Genomic DNA, 10,762 nt, shown 5'->3' with positions numbered 1-10,762 from the left:
AAAAAAAGGAAAAACACCAATTAGTCTTCGAAGATATGTTGAAGATCTACTAGAAAGTCTTGTGGAATCAAAAGAAAAGAAGAATATCCAAGACTTTGTTTTGCTGCAAATTCTTTATCAGCACTCGATGATATGATGCCCCAGAAGCGGGGAAGGTATCTTTAGACAATTACTCAAGTATGTGGATAGCATTGAGAGGGTGAAAAGAGTTGCATGAGACCAATTCATTTATACATAAATTATTAGAGGCATTAAAGTTGCTTTGGAGGGCTTGAAGAAGCCAAGGGTTACATTTATCCCTAGATGCATGCCACTAATACCCGTAAGTTCCATGTTAAGTCTATTTTGATTCAAGTTATGTCTAATTTAGTTCATGTTAATCCTAAATCATTTAATGTTATGTGTAAGTTATTTCATGCTAAGTCTAATTGTTTTAATGCTAAAGGTGAATATGGTCAATTTGTAATTGTTGGGATGGTGATTGTATTTTTTACAGCTTTGGTACTACGAGATGATTGGCATAAAGAGATATGTCTATAGCGACAGATTCAGACTTCTAATGACAAATTGGGTAGTAGAGGGTGAGAAAGTAGGCTCTTCGAGGAAGGGGACAATTACAGCAAAGGAAAAATGAGCTTCAATAACTTTAGTTGAGAAGCCTATCGTGGAAGTTGGGCCTTGTCTGTCAAAATACCCAACGAGGAAGCCTCATGGGAGGATTGATGAGGGCTCAAGTCCCAAAAGTAGCAGATTGCCACCCCCAGTACCGAGGAAAGAAATTATGTCTCATAAGCGTTAACGTCTTGTTAGTGGGAAGCACCCAAAGAGAAAGGCGAAAAATGAGGAAGCAAGAAGAATTACTCAATAGGCTATGTAAGTATCCTGTTAATTCTAATTTGATTAATGTTAAGTCTAATTTTAGTTCATATTAAGTCTAAATATCAGTTATGTTAAGTGCAATTTGAATAATGTTAAGTCTGGTTTTAGTTCATGTTAAGTTTAATATCAGATCAGTTCATGTTAAGTCTACTTCTAATTCATGTTAAGTCCAATTTAATTAATGTTAAGTCTAATTTAATTACTGTTAAATCTAATTCTATTTCTTGTTAAGTCTAACTTAAGTTCTTGTTAAGTCTAATATCATGTTAAGTTAAATTTAATTCCTGTTAAGTCTAACTTTAGTTCTTGTTAAGTCTATATCAGTTCATGTTAAGTCCAATTTAATTAATGTTAAGTCTAATTTATTTCCTGTTGAGTCTAACTTCAGTTCCTGTTAAGTCTAATATCATGTTAAGTCCAATTTAATTTCTGTTAAGTCTAACTTCAGTTCCTGTTAAGTCTAATATCAGTTCATGTTAAGTCCAATTTAATTAATATTAAGTCTAATTTGTTTCATGTTAAGTCTAATTCTATTTCTATTAAGTCTAACTCATTTCATGTTAACTGTAAACCATTTTCATGTTATGTATAATCCTAATTTCTATCAATCTCTTAAAAATCTTAGATCATTGCAAAGCATATTGACGATTCTTTTGAAAAGGAAGATGAGGTGGAGGCTCTACCCATTGAGAAGCAACTTATGTTCTGAAGAAATTCTGCTAAATTTTGTAGATGATTACTCTGTGCCACAATACGCATGAAGGGCATATATTGTAAAGCATTCATGATTGAGATTAGCAGACTTAACATAATAGTAGAATCTTTTGGAAGAAGTGCTGATGGTGCTAAAGGAAAATATTAAGAAGAAATTTGTACAAAACAGTAAGTTGAAGCCATGAGCAGCTGAGGAGGAACATCATTCATGAGCGAGCTTTGTACATGATTCTGATAAAGGAGAGGTGATAAAGGAGAGGATGAAGATGACCTTGGAAAAGAAGTTGAGGAGGAAGTTGTACATAAGAATAAAGTTGAGGAGGAAGACCACATAAAGAATAAAGTTGAGGAGGAAGTCCCCATTGAGGAGGAAGTTGAGGAGGAAGTTCAATTTAATGATAGAGTAAGTGGTGGAAATGATTTTGGAGATGAGTTTCACAATGTAGAAAATAAAAGAGTAGAGGATTTGCACGCCAAGGAGAAAGTAGCCACAAATGATGTGATTGAGCAGGTGGATAAGATTGTGGAAGACCTAACAAATGTTGTGCAGAAGGAAGAAGAGAAAGTAGCCACAAAGAAGAACCCACCAAAGAAAATTAGGGCCTCAAGCAAAAGAGCTACGAAGATATCACAACACGTTAGGACCCCATACACAAAAGAAAAGAAGAAGAAGAAAAAAGGTGAAGATATATTTGTGGTCCCTGAACATGTGCAAACAGTTGAAGAAACCATTAAATTTTACTTTGACAATTGTTATGGTAATTTACCATCTAAAGATAGAGGTGTCGGGAGAATGTCTGTATAAGCCTAAGAAAGCTATGGTCCAAACCAACTTAGAGGCTCATAAGCCCAGCCAAGATCAAGTCTCTCGACCAAACGAGCAGACAAGCCATATTTCGACCAAGTGTCATCATGACCGACTCGAAGTGCGGGATTAGTCACCCTCTCGCAATTAAGACGACTCCTCGAGCAGATGACTCGACTATACACCCGACCCGAAGCTCACTCGACTATCGAGTCGTCAAACTATAATGATGGCTTGCAGATCAACCCGTCTTGACTAAAAGAATAAGAGCCGACCAAGTTCACTTCAGATGTCAATCGACAACAGTATTGATTAGTCCCATCAAGATCTCTGTTCTGATAAAACTCGTGCCCAAGCCGCTTATTCTGCTCACAAGTCATTTCCCAGAAGTTTGCCATGATGCTTCCCTGTGCACGAATGATTTCTCCTCTAATTATCAACCACCACTTGGAAAGAGAAGGACGGCCACGCAGCCGACCTATCGTATGCCCTACCTCTTCTATCAAATCCAGGATACAGAGAAATCGTTTCTTTCCTGTATTCGAATGACTTCCCTTCCAGTCGTCAGTCGACATCTGGAAGGAGAAGGATGACTCAGCACCTCTACTGCTCACCTCTCAGTCACCTCCTGTGTATGACCAAAGCCGAGGGACAACACACTCAGAGGCAAGGGACTATAAAAGGAGGAGAAAAGAGGAACGCAGGGGGTAAGTAATTCTTTGGCTTGGCTACTTCTTCTTCATAAAAAACCAGGAACCTACATTGGTTAAAAAAGAACTAGAAAACTCTCAAAAGAGTACGCTCTGAGGACCTCAATGGCTCGAGGGCCTTCCCCCAAACCCCACTCAAGTTCCACAGCTGACTTGACCGTCGGAGGTAACACGGGGGAAACTAGCCCCGTACTGCGATTCTTGCATGTGCAGGTCATCAGCCCACCCCGTGCGCTCAGAATCAGGCGTAAAGTCGGAGGAGGAGTCGGTCCCAACATCCATCCTCTCCCTTCTCCTCAGCACCGTCAGGATCGAAGCTGCATCCTACGACAGACAACCCCCATCGGCTGTTTGTTCACGAGCATCAATAGCCTGGCACCCACCGTGGGGCCCACTTTCTTCTCTGAGAAGAAATGCCTAATTCTAAGCAGGGGCTTGATCTTGTTCATTCTTGAAGAACGCTGAAATTGCATCATTCAAGCTGAACAAAGCCTGGAATCGCATCATTCAAGCTAAGGAGGATTAGCCTATGGCTATGAGGAGCCAATGTAGGTGTAGCCCTCGAGCGCCCCAATAGCTTTCTAGAGAGTATTTGCTAAGTGGAACCCAAAAGTCCTCCTAAGAAAAGACACACTACTATGGTGCTTGTTTGGCTTGAGAATGAAGCACATGCTTCTAATTACCGCCACAGACGAAAACCCCACCGCCTGAACGACCAAGAGGATTGGGGTTGGATCACAAATAGGCCCCCAAGGGTCATGATCAGATCCAGTATCGCTTAAGCTCCCATCGGTAATGGCTCACCCGAGCAAGGAGCAGCGATCAAGTCTGTGGAAGGATTCTCAGACCACCACCACCTCCAAAGGAGAGTCCTTCCTCACCAAAAGAGGGGATTGCGGGGAAAACTCAAGGGCTCACTATCTGGTCTTCTCAGGAAGATTAACAGCTTTGGCCCCCAGCCGCTGTTCGAACCACCTAAAGTCAAAGTAAGAACTGGTGGTCGAAACATGTGACTCACATCCCCCAACAAAAGAAGACCACCACCACCTCCAAAGGAGAGTCCTTCCTCACCAAAAGAGGGGATTGCGGGGAAAACTCAAGGGCTCACTATCTGGTCTTCTCAGGAAGATTAACAGCTTTGGCCCCCAGCCGCTGTTCGAACCACCTAAAGTCAAAGTAAGAACTGGTGGTCGAAACATGTGACTCGCATCCCCCTAACAAAAGAAGGCTCCCCTATTTATAGGATGGTCCGACTGTCGCTATCTCTGGAAACCCCCAAGAGGAAGTCATGATCCCATCAAATTCCAGGGAACAAAGCTTCAGCGCATGGGGCTCTCGCCAACAAGAAGCCTCCATCACAAGAGTTGCCTGGGCCTCCTCCTGTTGAGCACTATCCTCCAAAATCTTAATCAGCAGGACTCTGGCCATATAGCGCAACCAACGGTGGACAAGCAAGATCGGTTGAAAATCGCCATGTTCACCGTTGACCTGCAAGGATCTCAGTAAAAACTCTAAGCAGGTCCTTTGCTGATGAAATGGCAAATATGCCAACAACTCAACGACGCCCAAAGCCAAACAGCTCACTCTTGGGACGAAGAGCAATCCCCGATTTCAGGCGCTCCTCAGTTTGGCAACAAAGACAACCAATGAAGCAACAACTCGCTCTCATCAAGACAGGAATGTTCACAGGCAAAAAAAAAACAGCCAAGGAAGCTCCGCCTCGGTGACCCTGTCTCCGACAAAAGCCATCTTCAAAAGCCATCTGGGCAAGAAATACGAATTCGACGTAGCTCGATGGAATACATGTGAATGAGTTGTACTCTATCATGTGTAAATTCTAATAATCAATGGAAATATCAAAAATAAAAAGAAAGACATCAAAGACCTAGTCAGCTGGCCACTCGGCTAAGTCGATAAAAGTCATTGGTACCTCCTCAGGGTAAAACCAAGGCACAATCTTTTTTGCCATTTCCTACAGTCGACTCTCGACCCTAGGGGAAAATACAAGTCCTCGGCCCCTAATCTGGGTAAGCCCAAGGCGCAACGACTCCTTAGTCTGCATAAAGTCCTCGGTTCCTAATCTGGGTAAGCCCAAGGTACAACGACTCCTCAGTCGATCACAAGGCACTGGTGCCGCCTCAGGATAGGCCCAAGGCGCAACGACTCCTTAGTCGGCATAAAGTCCTTAGTATCTAATCTGGGTAAGCCCAAGGCGCAATGACTCCTCAGTCGGTCACAAGACCATGGTGCCGTCTCAGGACAGGTCCAAGGTGCCACGACTTCTCAGTCGGTCACAAGGCTCTGATGCCACCTCAGGACAGGCCTAAGGCGCAATGACTCCTTAGTCGGCATAAAGTCCTCGGTTCTTAATCTGGGTAAGCCCGAGGCATAACGACTCCTCAGTCGATCACAAGCCCCTGGTGACTCCTCAGGACAGGCCTAAGGTGCCATGACTCCCCAGTCGGTCACAAGGCTCTGGTGCCACCTCAGGACAGGCCCAAGGCGCAACGACTCCTTAGTTAGCATAAAGTCATCGGCCCCCTAATCTGGGTAAGCCCGAGGCGCAATGACTTCTCAGTCATCTCAAAGCCCTTGGTACCTAATCTGAATAAAACCAAGGCAAAACGACTTCTCAGTCGGCACCAAGACCTAGTCATCTAGGCAAAACGACTTCTCAGTCGGAACAAAGCCCTTGGTACCTAATCTGGGTAAAACCATGGTAAAATGACTTCTCAGTCGGAACAAAGCCCTTGGCTCTTTTTAAAGGTAAGCCCAAGGTACAACATATGGTTCGATTCCTTCTGCTCTCATCGTCCATCGTGGTCAAGTCCTTAGTACATTCTCAGGATAAAACGGCTCTTCCTAAAGAATAAGTCCAAGGTAAAACGACTTCTCAGTCGGAACAAAGCCCTTGGCTCTTTTTAAAGGTAAGCCCAAGGTACAACATATGGTTCGATTCCTTCTGCTCTCATCGTCCATCGTGGTCAAGTCCTTAGTACATTCTCAGGATAAAACCAAGGCACAACGACTCCTTAGTCGGAACAAAGCCCTTGGCTCTTCTTAAAGGTAAGACCAAAACACAACATATGGTTCGATTTTGCCTGCTCTCAACGACTTCTTTGTCGACTCAAAGCCCTTGGTATCTAATCTAGGTAAAACCAAGGCAAAACGACTCCTCAGTCAGAACATAGCCCTTGGCTCTTCCTAAAGAACAAGTCCAAGGCAAAATAACTTCTCAGTCAGCACCAAGACCTAGTCACCTAGGCACAACGACTTGTCAGTCGGCTCAAATCTCTTGGTACCTAATCTAGATAAAACCAAGGCAAAACGACTTCTCAGCCAGAACAAAGTCCTTGACTCTTCCTAAAGAACAAGTCCAAGGCAAAACGACTTCTCAGTCGGCACCAAGACCTAGTCACCTAGGCAAAACGACTTCTCAGTTAGCTCAAAGCCCTTGGTATCTAATCTGGTTAAAACCAAAGTAAAACGACTTCTCAGTCATGACAAAGCCCTTGGCTCTTCCTAAAGAATAAGTCCAAGGCAAAATGACTTCTCAGTCAGAACAAAACCCTTGGTTCTTCCTAAAGAATAAGTCCAAGGCAAAACGACTTCTCAGTCGGAACAAATCCCTTGGCTCTTCCTAAAGAGTGAGTCCAAGGCAAAATGACTTCTCAGTAGGAACAAAGAACTTGGCTCTCTATCCAGGAATTAACCAATGCATAATGACTTCTTAGTCGATTCTGAAGCACTTGGCTCCCCATCAGGAGTAACCTAAAGTACAAAGGCTCCACAACTCAGCAATCAAGTCTACGATCCCCCACCTAGATAAACCAAAGACAACCCCAGAGTCGACTCTTTGTGGCTCTCCATCCAGGAATTAACCAAGGCACAACGACTTCTTAGTCGATTCCGAAGCACTTGGCTCCCCATCAGGAGTAACCTAAAGTACAAAGGCTCCACAACTCAGCAATCAAGTCTACGATCCCCCACCTAGATAAACCAAAGACAACCCCAGAGTCGACTCTTTGAGTTATTTTCTAACCAAACAAGAAAAACAAAGACGTCGCCACTTATCCCCCGTAGGGTATTAAATCTACAAGGATCAACACTCTTCTCAAAAAGAAAAATGGAGCCACTACATGAATCAGTTATTCTATCAAACATTCGCAGTTCTCAAAAGCAGAAGATAGAAGAAATCGATTCTCATTAAGAAAGAGTTTTTGTACATTCTTTACCAAAAGGCCTAACAAGGCATACAAAAAAAAAATCTAAGGCTCAGCGCCATTTTCCCCAGAGTCCTTCCTCATCTTCTTCGAAGACCTCCTGGAAGAACTCGGTCCCTCCGAGTCAGCCCCTCTTTTACAGACCTCCATTGGTGGAGGAAGGATCGTCGCTTCAGAATCTGAGGAGGACGAAGAGGACCACCTTATCTTAGGAAACTCTTCTTCGTCCAAAGCTTTGGCCTCCTGAAGACCGAGGCGACACCGGAGCTTCTCGAGATCTCCAGCCTCGAGATCACTGAGAGCCCTCGGCTCCAGCACGTTCTCCTGCGCCTCAGGCCAACCTAAGCAGGATAGAATATTGTCGGCGTCGAATACCCAGACAAAAAACCTCTTCCATTCTTCGTCTAGCTCCGGGAGATCGGCGTCCAGGTGAAAATCGTCCCGACAGTAGAAGAAATAGTAGGGGTCTCCCTCAACGGACCCCACACTAACCACGTGCCCGAGCAGGTTGATGTTGGGCACTACTACCGCCTTGGAGCAGGTGTCAATAAACACCATCAAAATGTGAATGGCGTGTGGGTGAAATTGGTAGGGGAAACCCCCAGAGCCACGAAAACTTCCCTGACGAATGGATGCAGCGGAAGGCGCAATACACACTGTAGATGTACCAAGTAAAGAGGAACCCGATCCTCACTGTGCATATGCATCAGAGTCGACCTGTCCGGCACCCCTATGGTCATCGTCACACGGGAGATGTCGTACCGATCATGCAACCCACTCGCCTGGTCCAAAGTCATCCTCGATCTGGATAAAAATAAAACCACGACTTTCCTCTCGCGGTCATTCTGAGGAAAAGCCATGCTAAAAACTCTTAAGGAGTTAAGGGAGGATCGACGAAGCAAAATGTTCTTAGTGAAGAGTGCCCCTTTCAACGGTGCTAAGAACTATTTATAAGCCTCCAAAGGCGCATGCAGAAGAATTCAAGAGGCACCATCCTGGAGCAATTAAGGAAGATCCATTTTGGAGAACGGAAACGAATCACTCGGGAAAGACAACCGCCACTTGCAACTCACCAATCAATTGGCAAGTATGGTGCCTTTCACTCTACCCACGATGCCTCATTTCCTTCAAAAAAGAGGTTCTCAATACCGATCATCAGCTTACAAAGATTGGCGGTTAGCTAGGCCTACGCCACGTCTCCATCCACGATCAACTAGCTAAGAAATCCCCAAGATATGGAGCAAGCTTTTATCTATTTCACTCGGACTCGACTAAAGGCAACTCCGAATAAAATGGGCCAACTGTTATGGTAATTTACCATCCAAAGATAGATGTGTCAGGAGAATGTCTGTATAAGCCCAAGAAAGTTATGGTCCAAACCAACTTAGAGGCTCATAAGCCCAGCCAAGGTCAAGTCTCTTAACTAGACGAGCAGAAAAGCCATATTTCGATCAAGGGTCATCATGACCGACTCGAAGTACGGGATCAGTCGCCTCATCGCAATTAAGACGACTCCTTGAGCAGACGACTTGACTATACACCTGACCCAAAGCTCACTCGACTATCGGGTCGCCAAACCATAATGATGGCTCGCAGATCAACCGTCTTGACTAAAGGGATAAGAGCTGACCAAGTTCACTTCAGATGTCAATCGACAACAGTATTGATTAGTCCCATCAAGATCTCCGTTCTGACAAAACTCGTGCCCAAGCCTCTTATTCTGCTCACAAGTCATTTCCCAGAAGTTTGCCATGATGCTTCCCTGTGCACGAATGACTTCTCCTCTAATTATCAGCCACCACTTGGAAAGAGAAGGACGGCCACGCAGCCGACCTATCGTATGCCCTACCTCTTCTATCAAATCCAGGATATAGAGAAGCTGTTTCTCTCCTGTATTCGAATGACTTCCCTTCCAGTCACCAGTCGACATCTAGAAGGAGAAGGATGACTCAGCACCTCTACTGCTCACCTCTCAGCCGCCTCCTGTGTATGACCAAAGCCGAGGGACAACACACTCAGAGGTAAGGGACTATAAAAGGAGGAGAAAAGAGGAACGCAGAGGGTAAGTAATTCTTTGGCTTGGCTACTTCTTCTTCATAAAAAACCAGGAACCTACCTTGGTTAAAAAAGAACTAGAAAAATCTCAAAAGAGTACGCTTCGAGGACCTCAATGGCCTGAGGACCTTCCCCCAAACACCACTCAAGCTCCACAGCTGACTTGACCGTCGGAGGTACCACGGGGGAAACTAGCCTCGTACTCCTACGATTCTTATATGTGCAGGTCATCAGCCCACCCTGCGCGCTCAGAATCGGGCGTAAAATCGGAGGAGGATTCGGTCCCAACATTCATCCTCTCCCTTGTCCTCAGCGCCGTTAGGATCGAAGCTACATCCTACGGCGAACAACCCCCATCGACTGTTTGTTCACGAGCATCAACAATAATCAAGAAGCCAAGTGGGATGTGTTGAAGATGAACCCAATGACGAAGGAGGAGGATACTCTATTGGACAATTTAAATGCAGGGATTCCAAATCCTTCAGGTTTTAGCATACGCATTCTTGATAGTACTAGGACTTTTAAACACAATTACAGGATACCACCTATAGTTACTGTAGGCTGTTTAAAAATTACTGCAGATAACCGATTCCCATCAAGCACTAATAATGGAAGTTACAATTCGATGACTTTCAGAAGGCTATAATTTGAAGACTTTCACGAAAATCGACGAAGGTTATAATTCAACGACCTTCACAACAATCGATGGAAGTTCTGATTCGACGGCCTTCACAATCACCAACAAGAGTTATAACTGACGACTCTCATGTTTCAAGAAGCTAAGATGAAGATTACGAGACGATAATCTTTGCAACGCTCTAACAAAAGAGACTACAAGTTGACGATCTCTTCACCTCCAGATGTAGAAGCTCACCTCTGCATTCCGGAGTCAAGACATAGAGCTCATCTTTGTGTCCTAAGAACAAAACACAAAACTCACATCCGTGTTCCAAGAACAGAATGTAGGGTTCACCACTGCGTTTTCAGACCCAAACGCAGAGCCCAACTCTGCGTCCGAAGTCCAAGACGCAGAGTCCATTCCCAAAACGTGAATTTCGTATTTGACTCATTCAAACACGAGCTGAATGGTTCCAAAACCATTTTTCACGATTTGAGGGGGATTACATCCCACTAAGGAGTAATTTTAGGGGTTAGTTACACCCCTTAATCCCCTATAAATAGCTAAAAAATAAGCTTAAATCGGATCTTCTGGCAGATCAAGATTGGAGAGAGAGAAGGAGATCAATTGGTTAGCAATTATCGGCACCTTTGGATCTTTAGCTAGAGCTTTGGAGAGATCTTTCATATCGGATCTTTGGAGCCTTAGTCTTGGCTTGAAAACCGGTTTCAGTTAAATAAAAAAAGGATTAATCTCC

The sequence above is a fragment of the Asparagus officinalis genome, chromosome 5, assembly GCF_001876935.1.
Source record: "Asparagus officinalis chromosome 5, Aspof.V1, whole genome shotgun sequence".
Classification (NCBI taxonomy): domain Eukaryota; kingdom Viridiplantae; phylum Streptophyta; class Magnoliopsida; order Asparagales; family Asparagaceae; genus Asparagus; species Asparagus officinalis.
Note: the sequence above shows the minus strand (reverse complement) of the source record.